This window comes from Phocoena phocoena, chromosome 6, assembly GCF_963924675.1.
Source record: "Phocoena phocoena chromosome 6, mPhoPho1.1, whole genome shotgun sequence".
NCBI classification, from domain to species: Eukaryota; Metazoa; Chordata; class Mammalia; order Artiodactyla; family Phocoenidae; genus Phocoena; species Phocoena phocoena.
This window is the reverse complement of record NC_089224.1, coordinates 2,535,350-2,550,965: the sequence shown is the minus strand read 5'-3', so window position 1 is coordinate 2,550,965 and position 15,616 is coordinate 2,535,350.

Sequence of the window (15,616 nt, the reverse complement as noted above, 5' to 3'; positions counted from 1 at the left end):
CTTCTCCAGCGCCGCCTGCCCGCAGGCGTTGCTGGGCGGCCACGGGCCAGCGCCCTTCTCAGACTCCCGTGCTCCAGACCCCGTGGGGCCTCCTCGGCTGGTGGTCGGCAAGGAAGCAGGTGTCACTGGAACGAATGGCACTGAGGTGTGGCTTATGGATGGATTTAACCTTCAAGTGTGTATATTCACACGTCAAGACATGACCCCTTTTGAAGCGTCCACCCGCTCCCGCCCACATCGAACTTCTGTAAGGTGGAGCGAGGCCTTAAACAGGCGCAGCCAGCCGTCCCCGCCCCGCAGGTGACGTCTCCATCAGCTCCCACCGCCTGGGTGGGACGTGTTTCGTGCTCTCATCCTGGCGCTGAAATGGGTTGCCAGCTGTTGCTCGTATTCAGAGATTCAAGAACTTCAGCGAATTCTTAACAAGATAACGCCGCTGCAGCTGTTACGTGGCTCTTAGGAGCCTGCAATCCAGTCTGTGTTGAGTGCTTGTTAGGAAGTGGTTTATGGTTAAAGCCAGTGTTAACATGTTTGCATGGGACGTTTTTAAATTTGTGCTTTTCATATTTTTTTCATATTCCGTTTTTTAAAAAATAAATTTATTTATTTTTGGCTGCATTGGGTCTTTGTTGTTATTCGCGGGCTTTCTCTAGTTGTAGCAAGCGGGGGGCTACTCTTCGTTGTGGTGCGTGGGCTTCTCATTGCAGTGGCTTCCCGTTGCAGAGCACGGGCTCTAGGCGTCTGGGCTTCAGTAGTTGTGGCACGAGGGCTCAGTAGTTGTGGCTCGCGGGCTCTAGAGCGCAGGCTCAGTAGTTGTGGTGCACGGGCTTAGTTCCTCCGTGGCATGTGGGATCTTCCTGGACCAGGGCTCGAACCCGTGTCCCCTGCATTGACAGGCGGATTCCCAACCACTGCGCCACCAGGGAAGCCCCCATGTTCAGTTTATAAGAGGGTTTTAAACTGCTTTCTAAGAGAGAAATATATGTTGTAAATTTCAGGACAATAATTTATGTGAAGAAGATGATTTAATGTGTATGCTTCTGTTATCTGGAATAAAGGGAGAAGATTACTCTGGACATTCAAGAGTTATGCCTTACATTGCTGAAACATTTTTCCAAGCTTTTTAGATGGAAGTATGTGTAAGTTGAAAGGTCCTACCACTGCCCTAACTTGACAAACATACTACAAAGTATTTAATAATTTTAAAGTTTCTTTTATATTAATTTTATCTTTCAATTACATTGCAAGCTCCTGAGGGTAGAAACCATACGGTGTTTTCATTCTTTTCATTTTAGTTAAATAACTCCGTAAATGTTGGTTGAATACTAAGTGTCTGTACATCTTTTGATCCCTCCACCTTACCCACTCAGCTCTGAGAACATCTGGTACATCCCAGAACTACACTGATAAATCCTTTTATGTTTTGATTCAAGGTCAACAGTCATTAATTACATTGTGCTATAGTGGAGGGAGGGGTGGGTCATTGAAATATTAATACATCTGTTCCCTCAGTACACATCCTGGAATATTCTGTGACTCTTATTTTTGGCCTTTTATCTCTGACTTTGATGCTTACTTTCAATTTATAACTGAATTTGAAATGCTAAGCCAATCAACTATTTTCTCTTAGGCAACATGACTGACTTGGAGGAATTACCACCAGTTTAATTTGGAACCCTTGGACTAATAATCCAAATGGGGGTGCTATTGGTATCACCTGGAGAATATTTTTTCCCCCTAAATTTAAACACAAGTCAGGAGCCCTGTCCCTGGGAATTTTGCTGTGGGTAGGGCGGGGTGAGGAAAATGTGGAGGTGCTTTTAGGAGAAGTTTTCAGTGATGCACAATGTTCGTTACTTCATTAAATAAGTATTTATTCATTCGTTCCTACTGCACACCAGACACTGCTAGTCATGGGAGGCATAGTGGAAACGAACGCTGGTTCCCTGGAGCCCACAGGCTAATTGGTTTGCGCAAGCGGACCTTAAACCATCACCAAACGTCGGATTACAGCTGAGGTGAGCACGGGAAGAGCGGGGAGTTCTTGTTGCCACTGAACCCTCTTGCTCTTGCTCGGGGTTTGAGCTGCCCTGGAAGGTCAGGAGGGGCTTCTCTGGGGCAGGATAGTTGAACTAAAAGTGAAGCCTTCGTTCAGAGGGAGCAGCGCGTAGTGCTACTCTGGGGAGAGGGAAGATGCCGAGTTCGATTTTAACCAGGCTGAGTTGAGGTGTCTTGCCGAAACCTAAGAGGAAACCTCAAATACGCATGCGTAAGGACCTCCCGGGGTTGGGGGCGTGGGGGCAAAGGGCGCACGGTGACTCGCCTCCGCGTGAACGGTAATTAAGGAGTGAAGAGCGTGCCCAGGTGAGATCGCGGAGTGAGGAGCTGACGCTGGCAATTGTAGATCCGTGTGGCACCTGACAGGTGCCGCGTACAGTCCTCAGGGAGGGAGGGAGAGAGGGAGGGGCGCCCGGGGGAGACAGGTGGGCCCGGGAAAGAGCCTGAGACGCGCTGGTCGGCGGTGGGTGGGAAGCAGGAGACGCCGGTCCTCATGCCGCCGCCGCCGCCGCCGCCGCCGCCGCCGCCGCCGCCGCCGCCGCCGCCGCCGCCGCCGCCGCCGCCGCCGCCGCCGCCGCCGCCGCCGCCAGGTTTTCTGGAAGGAAGGCGTCCTGAGTGTCGGCTCTGCTGGACTCGGTGAGTCGCGAGTAAAAAGGGGCTCTAGTGACTAGGGGATCTTTGGTTACGTGAGCAAGAATGAATTTGCGGATTGGTGGGGACAGAAGGCAGAAGCTTGTGGGGGAAGAAATTAATTTGGGGCTTTACTTCACATTACAAAGATCAGTTCGGCAAGGAAAAAAGCTTTAAGTGTCAAAATGCTTAGCAGAAAATACAGCTGACCCCTGAACAACGCGGGTGTTAATCTGCGTATAACTGTATTCCCAGCTCCTCCGACCACGGGCCGTGTGGTAACTTTAGCGTTTACTACTGACAAGCATCTGCGTGCAAGTGGAGCCGCGAAGCTCAAACCTATGCTGTTCAAGGGTCAAGTGTATACAAGTGGATATTTTTCAGACCCCGGTATGTGGCAAGCGTTCTTAAACATGGAAAGAAAAGACTGGTTAAACAGATTACGTTAAAATTAAGACCTTGTGTTCATCAGAAAACACCTTAAAATTATCAAAAAGGCTGATTACAAACTGATGGAAGGTTTTATGCAACATAGATAAGTAATAAACAGTTGAGTATCAAAAATATGTACCGAGGGCTTCCCTGGTGGTGCAGTGGTTAAGAATCCGCCTGCCAGTGCAGGGGACACGGGTTCGAGCCCTGGTCTGGGAAGATCCCACATGCCGCGGAGCAACTAAGCTCATGAGCCACAGCTGCTGAGCCTGCACGCCTGGAGCCCGTGCTCCGCAACAAGAGAAGCCGCCACAATAAGCCCGCGCACCACAACAAAGAGTAGCCCCCGCTAGCTGAAACTAGAGAAAAACCCACGCATGGCAACAAAGACCCAGTGAAGCCAAAAATAAAATAAATTTTTAAAATATGTAATGAACAAATCAATAATAAGCCAATGGGAAAATGGGCAAAAGATACAAAACAGGAATGTTACAGAAAAGGAAACATAGCCAACAGGTGTTGAACATATGTTGAAACTAATTAGGGGAATGCAAATCAAGACCATAGTGAGATTTCATTTGACGTTCAAGTGGCGAAAATGAACAAGTTTGATAATTCCAAGTGATACAGAGCAGGGCTTCTCAAACTTTAACATGAATCCCTTAAAGATCTTTTAAAACTGCAACTTCTGATTTAGCAGATTTGGAGTGGGCCCTGAGATGCTGCTTTTCTAACAACTTTCTGAGTTGATGCTGATGGTCTCTGGACCACAATTTCGGTTGCAAGGTTGTGAAGGGTGCAGACCAACAGGGTCTGTTAAATGTGACATTGCTGTTGGGAGTATAAATTGGTAGACAGTTTGGAAAATGGGTAGGTAACTTGTAAAGTTGAGCACACACGTCTAACCCTACTATTAACCCAAGTCACTTCTTGTACCCGTGTACCCGGAAACATAGCAGAAACTGTCAGGTCTCTAACCAGATCTCCTCGGAACCCTTGCCATTTTTTTGCTTATTGGTCTTGGTGTTGCTGTGCTTTCACTCCCAGTAGCCAATCACCTTTGTCTCTTTTTTGACCGGCTGCCCTAGGGCTGTGCCTGCCTGCACAGAAAACTAGATGTGCCTGGGAATTCTTGTCCCCCGGCAGGTGGGGAGGAAACCAGTGACTGACTGGTGTTGGGGGGGGGCATTAATACACCAGAACCCTTGTCCCCTGGTGGGGCAGCTCTGAGGTATGACTCTCTCCAAGGTTCCCACGTCGGATTCAACCACAGTTACCTTCTGTAGGACTTTGCTTCATATCACAGCCTTACTTGGGCTTCCTTGTTCCCTGGTTCTACTTCCCCACTCTGTTACTGGTGTTCCCTGGATATACTTTTTCTTTTCTTTTCTTTCTTTCTTTCTTTTTTTAACATGGTATACCTCTCTACTGAGGGGTTTTTTAAGCAAGTTTTTGTAGTTTCAGCATACACATGTTTCACATATTTGTTAATTCTATCCTAAGTATACTGTGGGTTTTTTGAGACAAGATTGATATGTAACATTATATTAGTTTCAGGTGTACAGCATAGTGATTTGATATTTGTATATATTGCAAAGATCACTACAATGAGTCTAGTTAACATTCTTCACTATAGTTAAAAAAAAATTTTTTTTTCTTGTGATCATTGCCAAGACCAATATCAAGGAGTTTACCGCCTATATTTTCTTTTAGGAGTTTTACGATTTCAGTTCTTATTTTCAAGTCTTTAATCCATTTGGGATTAGTTGTTGTTAGTGGTAAAAGATAATAGTCCAGTTTCTTTTTTTTTCCATGTGGCTGTCCAGTTTTCCCAGCACCGTTTGTTGAAGAGACTGTCCTTTCATCATAGTGTATTCTTGACTCTTTTGTTGTAAATAAACTATGTATGTGTGGGTTTATTTATGGACTCTCTATTTCTGTTCCATTGCACTACATGTGTGTTTTTTTAATGCTGATACTATACTGTTTTGATTACTATAGCTTTGCAATATAGCTTATAATAAGGGCATGTGATGCCTCTAGGTTGGTTCTTCTTTTTCAAGATTGCTTGGCTGTTAAGGGTCTTTTGTGGTTCCATACAAATTATAGGATTGTTTTGTTTTGTTTCTGTGAAAAATGCCATTAAAATTTTAATAGAGATTGCACTGAATCTGTAGATTGCTTTGGGTAGTAATTTTTAACCATATTAATTCTTGCAGTCCGTGAGCATGGGTTTCTTTTTTATTTTTTTGAAGTACAGTTGATCTACAATGTTGTGTTAATTTCTGCTATAAAGCAAAGTGATTCAGTTATACATATACATACATTCTTTTTTATATTCTATTCCATTATGGTTTATCACAGGTTATTCAATATAGCTCCCTATGCTATACAGTAGGACCTTGTTGTATATCCATTCTATATGTAATAGTTTGCATCTACTAACCCCAACTTCCCACTTCATCCCTCCCCCACCACCCCCCACCCTTGTCAACACAAACCTGTTCTTTAAAGACTTCACTTTTTGATGGATGAGTGGCTTGCTTGTACAGGGAGGGGAGAAGTTAATGATGGTCATTTTGCAGACTATCACACTTAACAAAAGCCTTGAAAATGTGCATCTCATTATAAAACCAGTGATTCTATTTCTGGGGATTTTTCTAAGCACATGAGTAAAGACATGTCAAAGATTTAGCTACATGAAAGTTCATTGTAGAATTGCCTGTAATGGTGAAAAATAGGAAACAACCTAGATGTACAAAGATAAGAAATAAGTATATTTATTGTGGTCCTAATATATGCAAGACACTAAGTTGAACCTAAGGAGATAGTGATCAACACAGAAAATCTCTGGCCTCAGAAATCTTAAAGGCTAAAGGGGCAAGGTTGACATTAAACAGATAATCATAAATTTGACTAATTGAGTATAAGTGTGCTAATTACCACAAAGGAAAACTACTGGGTGCTATGGAATCACCAAGGGATCTAAACTACTAAGGGCTGGTTTAGGAGAAGGGGCAGGAAATAAAGGGAAAGGATGAGGGAAGAGAGTATGGGGCAGAGCGAACAGCAGAAGGATTCTAAATGTATATTTATTTACATGGAAATGTGATCATAATAAACAGGTATGAGATACTCATTAGACCTCCAGGTGGCGATGTCAAATTTATTTATTTAAAAAAATTTAAATTTTAATTTATTTTTTTTATACAGCAGGTTCTTATTAGTCATCGATTTTATACACATCACAGTATACATGTCAATCCCAATCACCCAATTCATCACACCCCCACCCCCAGCCCCCCACTGCTTTCCCCCCTTGGTGTCCACACGTTTATTCTCTACATCTGTGTCTCAATTTCTGCCCTGCAAACTGGTTCATCTGTACCATTTTTCTAGGTTCCACATATGTGCGTTAATATACGATATTTGTTTTTCTCTTTCCGAATTACTTCACTCTGAATGACAGTCTCTAGATCCATCCACGTCTCAACAAATGACCCAATTTCGTTCCTTTTTATGGCTGAGTAATATTCCATTGTATATATGTACCACATCTTCTTTATCCATTCATCTGTCTGTGGGCATTTAGGTTGCTTCCATGACCTGGCTACTGTATATAGTGCTGCAATGAACATTGGGGTGCATGTGTCTTTTTGAATTATGGTTTTCTCTGGGTATATGCCCAGGAGTGGGATTGCTGGATCATATGGTAATTTTATTTTTAGTTTTTTAAGGAACCTCCATACTGTTCTCCATAGTGGCTGTATCAATTTATATTCCCACCAACAGTGCAAGAGGGTTCCCTTTTCTCTAGACCCTCTCCAGTATTTGTTGTTTGTAGATTTTCTGATGACATCTATTCTAACTGGTGTGAGGTGGTACCTCATTGTAGTTTTGATTTGCACTTCTCTAATAATTAGTGATGTTGAGCAGCTTTTCATGTGCTTCTTGGCCATCTGTATGTCTTCTTTGGAGAAATGTCTATTTAGGTCTTCTGCCCATTTTTAGATTAGGGTGTGTGTTTTTTTTAATATTGGGCTGCATGTGCTGTTTATATATTTTGGAGATTAATCCTCTGTCCGTTGATTCGTTTGCAAATATTTTCTCCCATTCTGAGGGTTGTCTTTTCGTCTTGTTTATGGTTTCCTTTGCCTTGCAAAAGCTTTTAAGTTTCATTAGGTCCCATTTGTTTATTTTTCTTTTTATTTCCATTACTCTACGAGGTGGATCAAAAAAGATCTTGCTGTGATTTGTGTCAAAGAGTGTTCTGCCTATGTTTTCCTCTAAGAGTTTTATAGTGTCCAGTCTTACATTTAAGTCTCTAATCCATTTTGAGTTTATTTTTGTGTATGGTGTTAGGGAGTGTCCTAATTTCATTCTTTTACATGTAGCTGTCCAGTTTTCCCAGCATCACTTATTGAAGAGACTGTCTTTTCTCCATTGTATATCCTTGCCTCCTTTGTCATAGATTAGTTGACCATAGGTGTGTGGGTTTATCTCTGGGCTTTCTATCTTGTTCCATTGATCTTTGTTTCTGTTTTTGTGCCAGTACCGTATTGTCTTGATTACTGTAGATTTGTAGTATAGTCTGAAGTCAGGGAGTCTGATTCCTCCAGCTCCGTTTTCTTCCCTCAAGATTGCTTTGGCTATTCGGGGTCTTGTGTGTCTCCATACAAATTTTAAGATTTTTTGTTCTAGTTCCGTAAAAAATGCCATTGGTAATAATGATAGGGATTGCATTGAATCTGTAGATTGCTTTGAGTAGTAGAGTCATTTTCACAGTATTGATTTTTCCAATCGAAGAACATGGTATATCTCTCCATCTGTTGGTATCATCTTTAATTTCTTTCATCAGTGTCTTATAGTTTTCTGCATACAGGTCTTTTGTCTCCCTAGGTAGGTTTATTGCTAGGTATTTTATTCTTTTTGTTGCAGTGGTACATGGGAGGGTTTCCTTAATTTCTCTTTCAGATTTTTCATCATTAGTGGATAGGAATGCAAGAGATTTGTGTGCATTAATTTTGTATGCTGCAACTTTACCAGATTCATTGATTAGCTCTAGTAGTTTTCTGGTGGCATCTTTAGGATTCCCTATGTATAGTATTATGTCATCTGCAAACAGTGACAGCTTTACTTCTTTTCCAATTTGTATTCCTTTCATTTCTTTTTCTTCTCTGATTGCCATGGCTAGGACTTCCAATACTATGTTGAATAATAGTGGTGAGAGTGGACATCCTTGTCTTATTCCTGATCTTAGAGGAAATGCTTTCAGTTTTTCACCATTGAGAATGATGTTTACTGTGGGTTTGTCCTATACGGCCTTTATTATGTTGAGGTAGGTTCCTTCTATGCCCACTTTCTGGAGAGTTTTTACCATAAATAGGTGTTGAATTTTGTCAGAAGCTATTTCTGCATCTATTGAGATGATCATATGGTTTTTCTTCTTCAGTTTGTTAATATGGTGTATCACATTGATTGATTTGCGTATATTGAAGAACGCTTGCATCCCTGGGATGAATCCCACTTGATCATGGTGTATGATCCTTTTAATGTATTGTTGGATTCTGTTTGCTAGTATCTTGTTGATGATTTTTGCATCTTTATTCATGAGTGATATTGGTCTGTAATTTTCTTTTTTTTGTAGTATCTTTGTCCGGTTTTGGTATCAGGGTGATGGCGGCCTCATAGAATGAGTTTGGGAGTGTTCCTTCCTCTGCAATTTTTTGGAAGAGTTTGAGAAGAATGGGTGTTAGGTCTTCTCTAAACGTTTGATAGAATTCACCTGTGAAGCCATATGGTCCTGGACTTTTGTTTGTTGGAAGATTTTTTTTTTTTTGCGGTATGCAGGCCTCTCACTGTTGTGGCCTCTCCCTTTGCAGAGCACAGGCTCCAGGCACGCAGGCTCAGCGGCCATGGCTCACGGGCCCAGCCACTCTGCAGCATGTGGGGTCTTCCCGGACCGGGGCATGAACCCGTGTCCTCTGCATCGGCAGGCCGACTCTCAACCACTGCGCCACCAGGGAAGCTGCTGTTGGAAGATTTTTAATCACAGTTTCAATTTCATTCCTTGTGATTGGTCTGTTCATATTTTCTGTTTCTTCCTGATTCAGTCTTGGAAGGTTATACTTTTCTAAGGATTTGTCCATTTCTTCCAGGTTGTTCATTTTATTGGCATAGAGTTGCTTGTAGTAGTCTCTTAGGATGCTTTGTATTTCTGCATTGTGTGTTGTAACTTCTCCTTTTTCATTTCTAATTTTATTGATTTGAGTCTTCTCCCTGTTTTTCTTGATGAGTCTGGCTAATGGTTTATCAATTTTGTTTATCTTCTCAAAGAACCAGCTTTTAGTTTTATTGATCTTTGCTATTGTTTTCTTTGTTTCTATTTCCCTTATTTCTGCTGTGATCTTTATGATTTCTTTCCTTCTGCTAACTTTGGGTTTTGTTTGTTCTTCTTCGTCTGGTTCCTTTAGGTGTAAGGTTAGATTGTTTATTTGAGATATTTCTTGTTTCTTGAGGTAGGCTTGTATAGCTATAAACTTCCCTCTTAGAACTGCTTTTGCTGCATCCCATAGGTTTTGGATCATCGTATTTTCATTGTCATTTGTCTCTAGGTATTTTTTGATTTCCTCTGATTTCTTCAGTGATGTCTTGGTTATTTAGTAACATGTTGTTTAGCCTCCATGTGTTTGTGTTTTTTACTTTTTTTCCCCTGTATTTCATTTCTAATCCCATAGCATGTGGTTGGAAAAGATACTTGATATGATGTCAATTTTCTTAAATTCACTGAGGGTTGATTTGTGACTGAAGATGTGATCTATCCTGTAGAATGTTCTGTGCGCACTTGAGAAGAAAGTGTAATCTGCTGTTTTTGGGTGGAATGTCGTATAAATATCAATTAAATCTGTCTGGTCTATTGTGTCATTTAAAGCTTGTGTTCCCTTATTAATTTTCTGTCTGGATGATCTGTCCATTGGTGTAAGTGAGGTGTTAAAATCCCCCACTATTATTGTGTTACTGTCGATTTCCTCTTTTATAACTGTTAGCAGTTGCCTTATGTATTGAGGTGCTCCTGTGTTGGGTGCATATATATTTATAATTGTTATGTCTTCTTTTTGGATTGATCCCTTCATCATTATGTAACATCCTTCCTTGTCTCTTGTAACATTCTTTCTTTTAAATTCTATTTTATCTGATATGAGTATTGCTACTCCAGCTTTCTTTGATTTCCACTTGCATGGAATATCTTTTTCCATCCCCTCACTTTCAGTCTGTATGTGTCCCTCGGTATGAAGTGGGTCTCTTGTAGACAGCATATATATGGGTCTTGTTTTTGTATCCAGTCAGCAAGCCTGTGTGTTTTCGTTGGAGCATTTAATCCATTCACATTTAAGGTAATTATTGATATGTATGTTCCTATGACCATTTTCTTAATTGTTTTGGGTTTGTTTTCTTAGGTCCTTTTCTTCTCTTGTGTTTCCCAATTAGAGAAGTTCCTTTAGCATTTGTTGTAGAGCTGGTTTGGTGGTGCTGAATTCTCTTAACTTTTGCTTTTCTGTAAAGCTTTTGATTTCTCCAAAGAATCTGAATGAGATCCTTGCTTGGTAGAGTAATCTTGGTTGTAGGTTCTTCCCTTTCATCACTTTAAGTATATCATGCCACTCCCTTCTGTCTTGTAGAGTTTCAGCTGAGAAATCATCTTTTAACCTTATGGGAGTTCCCTTGTATGTTATTTTTCGTTTTTCCCTTGCTGCTTTCAATAATTTTTCTTTGTCTTTAATTTTTGACGATTTGATTACTATGTGTCTCAGCGTGTTTCTCTTTTTGTTTATCCTGTATGGGACTCTCTGCGCTTCCTGGACTTGGGTGGCTATTTCCTTTCCCGTGTTAGCGAAGTTTTCGACTATAATCTCTTCAAATATTTTCTCTGGTCCTTTTTCTCTCTCTTCTCCTTCTGGGACCCCTATAATGTGAATGTTGTTGTGTTTAATGTTGTCCCAGAGGTCTCTTAGACTGTCTTCATTTCTTTTCATTCTTTTTTCTTTATTCTGTTCTGCAGCAGTGAATTCCACCATTCTGTCTTCCAGGTCACTTATCTGTTTTTCTGCCTCAGTTATTCTGCTATTGATTCTGTCTAGTGTAGTTTTCATTTCAGTTATTGTATTGTTCATCTCTGTTTGTTTGTTCTTTAATTCTTCTAGGTCTTTGATAACATTTCTTGCATCTTCTCGACCTTTGCCTCCATTCTTTTTCCAAGGTCCTGGATCATCTTCACTATCATTATTGTGAGTTCTTTTTCTGGAAGGTTGCCTATCTCCACTTCATTTTGTTGTTTTTTGGGGGGTTTATCTCGTTCCTTCATCTGGTGCATAGCCCTCTGCCTTTTCATCTTGTCTATCTTTCTGTGAATGTGGTTTTTGTTCCACATGCTTCAGTATTGTTGTTCTTGCTTCTGCTGTCTGCCGTCTGGTGGATGTTGCTATCTAAGAGGCTTGTGCAGGTTTCCTGATGGGAGGGGCTGGTGGTGAGTAGAGCTGACTGTTGCTCTGGTGGGCAGAGCTCAGTAGAACCTTAATCTGCTTGACTGCTCATGGGTGGGGCTGGGTCCCTTCCTGTTGGTTGTTTGGCCCTAGGCAACCCAACACTGGAACCTACCTGGGCTGTTTGGTGGGGCTAATGGTGGGCTTTGGGAGGGCTCACGCCAAGGAGTACTTCCCAGAACTTCTGCTGCTAGTGTCCTTGTCCCCACAGTGAGCCACAGCCACCCCCCACCTCTGCAGGAGACCCTCCAACACTAGCAGGTAGGTCTGTTTCAGTCTCTTATGGGGTCACTCCTCCTTCCCCTGGGTCCCTGTGCACACACTACTTTGTGTGTGCCCTCCAAGAGTGGAGTCTCTGTTTCCTCCAGTCCTGTCAAAGTCCTGGAATCAAATCCTACTATCCTTCCAAGTCCGATTCTTTAGGAATTCCTCCTCCTGTTGCCGGACCCCCAGGTTGGGAAGCCTGACGTGGGGCTCAGCACCTTCACTCCAGTGGATGGACTTCTGTGGTCTAAGTGTTCTCCAGTTTGTGAGTCACCCACACACCAGTTATGGGATTTGATTTTACTGGGATTGCACCCCTCCTACCGTCTCATTGTGGCTTCTCCTTTGTCTTTGGATGTGGGGTATCTTTGTTGGTGAGTTCCAGTGTCTTCCTGTCAATGATTGTCCAGCAGCTAGTTGTGATTCTGGTGTTCTCACAAGAGGGAGTGAGAGCACGTCCTGCCACTCCGCCATCTTGGTTCATTCGAGCATGGATTTCTGTTTCTTTCATTAATGTCTTGTAGTTTTAAATATTCAGGTCTTTCACTTCCTTGGTTAAATTTATTCCTAGGTATTTTATTCTTTTGATGCAGTTGTAAATGGGATTGTTTTCTTAATTTCTGAACAACGTCTTTCTGATAGTTTATTATTAGTGTGCAGAAATGCAACATATTTTTGTACATTAATTTTCTACCCTGCAGCTTTACTAAATTTGTTTACTCTAACAGGTTTTTTTTTTTTTGGTTGAGTATTTTGGGTTTTCTCTATACAATATCATGTCATCTTCAAAGAGTGACAGTTTTACTTCTTCCTTTATAATTTGAATGCCTTTTATTTCTTTTTCTTCCCTAATTACATTGGCTAGAATTTCCAATACTTTATTGAATAAAGTGCTGAGAGTGGATGTATTTGTTTTGTTACTGATCTTCTAGGAAAGGCTTTCAGCTTTTTTGATATCACCATGATGTCAGCTGTGTTCTTGTATTTGGTCTTTATTATGTTGAGATACATTCCCTCTATATCGACTTTGTTGAGAGCTTTTATCACAAGTGGATGTTGAATGCTTTTTCTTCATCTGTTGAAATGGTCATATGATTTTTATCCTTTGTTTTTTTAATGTAGTGTGTCACATCCTTGCATCCCTGGATTAATCCCATTTCATCATGGTATAGAATCCTTTTAATGTATAGTTGGCCCTTGAACACAGGTTTGAACTGCATGGGTCCACTTATATACACATTTCTTTCACCAAATACATTGTACAGTGTTGCACAATCTGAGGTTGGTTGAATCTTTGGATGCAGAGTCGTGGATAGAAGGGCTGAATGTTAAGTTTTATGTGGGTTTTCAACTGCCCCTACTATCCCCTGTGTTGTTCAAGGATCAACTATATTGTTGAGTTGGGTTTGCTAATTTTTTTTGAGGATTTTTGCATCAGTATTCATCAGGGACATCACAAATATTAGCCTATAATTTTCTTGTGGCATCCTTGTCTGGTTTTAATATCAGGGTAATGCGGGCATTGTAAAATGAGTTTGGAAGTATTCCCTCCTCTTCTGTTTTTTGGGAGAGTTTGAGAAGGATTGGTAGCAATTCTTCTTTAAATGTTTGGCAAAATTGACCAGTGAAGTCATCTGGCCTGGACTTTCGTTTTTTGGGGAGAGGTTTTGGATTACTGATTAAATCTCCTTATTGATTGGTCTGTTCAGATTTTCTGTTTCTCCATGATTCAGTCTTGACAGGTTGTATGTTTCTAGGAATTTATCCATTTCTTCTAGGTTGTCCAGTTTGTTGGTGTATAATTGTTCCTAGTAGTCTGTTATGATCCTGTGGTATCAGTTGTAACATCTCTTTTGTTTCTGATTTTATTTATATGAATCCTCTCTGAGTCCTTTATTTTCCCTTGACAAGTCTAGCTAAAGTTTGTCTATTTTGTTTATCTTCTCAAAAAACAAGCTCTTCGTTTCATTGACCCATAATTGGCAGAACCGTCACATTGGTTCTTTGACCTGTGGAGTAAGAGTCATCATGATAGGAAAGGACAAGGGGAAACCACTGACACTTCTGCACAAGACAGTGAATCAGAAGCAGTGCTATATCCGTTTGGTCTCTGTTGCTGGGTGTGGGCTTTCTCTAGTTGTGGCGAGCGGGGGCTACTATTTGTTGCGGTGCGTGGGCTTCTCATTGTGGTGTCTTTGTTGCAGAGCACGGGCTCTAGGTGCATGGGCTTCAGTGGTTGTGGTGCATGGGTTCAGTAGTTGTGGCTCTCAGGATCTAGAGCACAGGCTCAGTAGTTGTGGCGCACGGGCTTAGTTGCTCCGTGGCATGTGAGGTCTTCCTGGACCAGGTCTCAAACCCGTGTCCCCTGCATTGGCAGGCGGATTCTTAACCACTGTGCCACCAGGGAAGTTCCTCCTATCCCTTTTTAATTAGTGAGCTTGCCCCTGCAAAGGACTGGTGCACTGTGGTTGGGGATGGTGAACTATTACACATTGAAACAAGTAACTTCCTTACCACAGCTGCTGTATCAGATACGATGTCTCAATAGGATTAGATCAGCACAGCCTGTGACACCTTATATGCAGCTATCGACAATGGAGAGTGGCTTCTTTATGTGTCTGTCATGAGGAGGATCAGAAGGAGTTCACATACACTTAGAATGGATGAAGGTGCACGTTTATGGTCTTGCCCTAACACTGAATCAACTCTCCTTCCTTCTGTCCCAATACAGTGCAAAGGATTTAGATGCTCTGAACATTCAGCATGATGTCATGACCCCCTCTGTTGACACTACTGTGCTAGTGGACAACGCACTATACTCCCTTGTCCCTTTGTGTCTTCATCACATCAGTCTGGCAAAACCACAAATTTACATGCTCAACTCTTGGGTTTCCTCTGTGCTTGTACCAAAAAAGTTAAAGGCTGTGTTAGTAAGTCATATAAAAGGGCAAATTAGTTCTACACTGAATATATGACTATCACCCTCAAATGGGGACTTTATTTTCTCTTTAGAGTTTGAGGAGTTACCTTCTGGGGGAGGGGCATTGGGGTCTGAGGAGAGTGAGGAGGTGTGAGTTTGTCATTATGGAGGTGAGAAGGTGAGGTGAGCAGAGGAAGGTAGTAACATTGCTAGATAGTATTGAGGACCATCTCTGAAGACCAGCTATGCGAACATTGAGGCACATAGTATCTATAATTATGTTTCCTCCAATTTTCATTTCTGGAGACTTTCTGGAGTTAATAGTTGCCTTGTTTTATATATTTTTTTAGTTTGAAATGTGTCCATCAAGACTGTACCCCCCCACCCCGTCTCTTCAACAGAACTCTAAAACTCCTCTCAATACTGTGGTCCATCAATTTTTGTTTGTTTGCGATACCTTTCCTAGTGCCCCTCCCCCACATCCACCTGCTCCATTCTAGGCTGTATGCTTTTTAGTGTCCTGCACAACTTTCAAACTAGGACTTACCTTTATCACTGTCCTAGAAAGTTCTTTCGATTTATTTGTGTCTTGGATGACCTCTTTCCTAGGTAGCAGAGATTGCTGGTTCTTCTCCAAACTCCATTTTCCCCTTCTTTGATAGTCATTTTTCATTTGACACGTGAAGGTCTAAAATTAAAAACTACATTTCCCAAACTGCCTTGCAGCTGGGTGTGGCCATGTGACTGAATTCTGACCCATAAAATGTAAGCC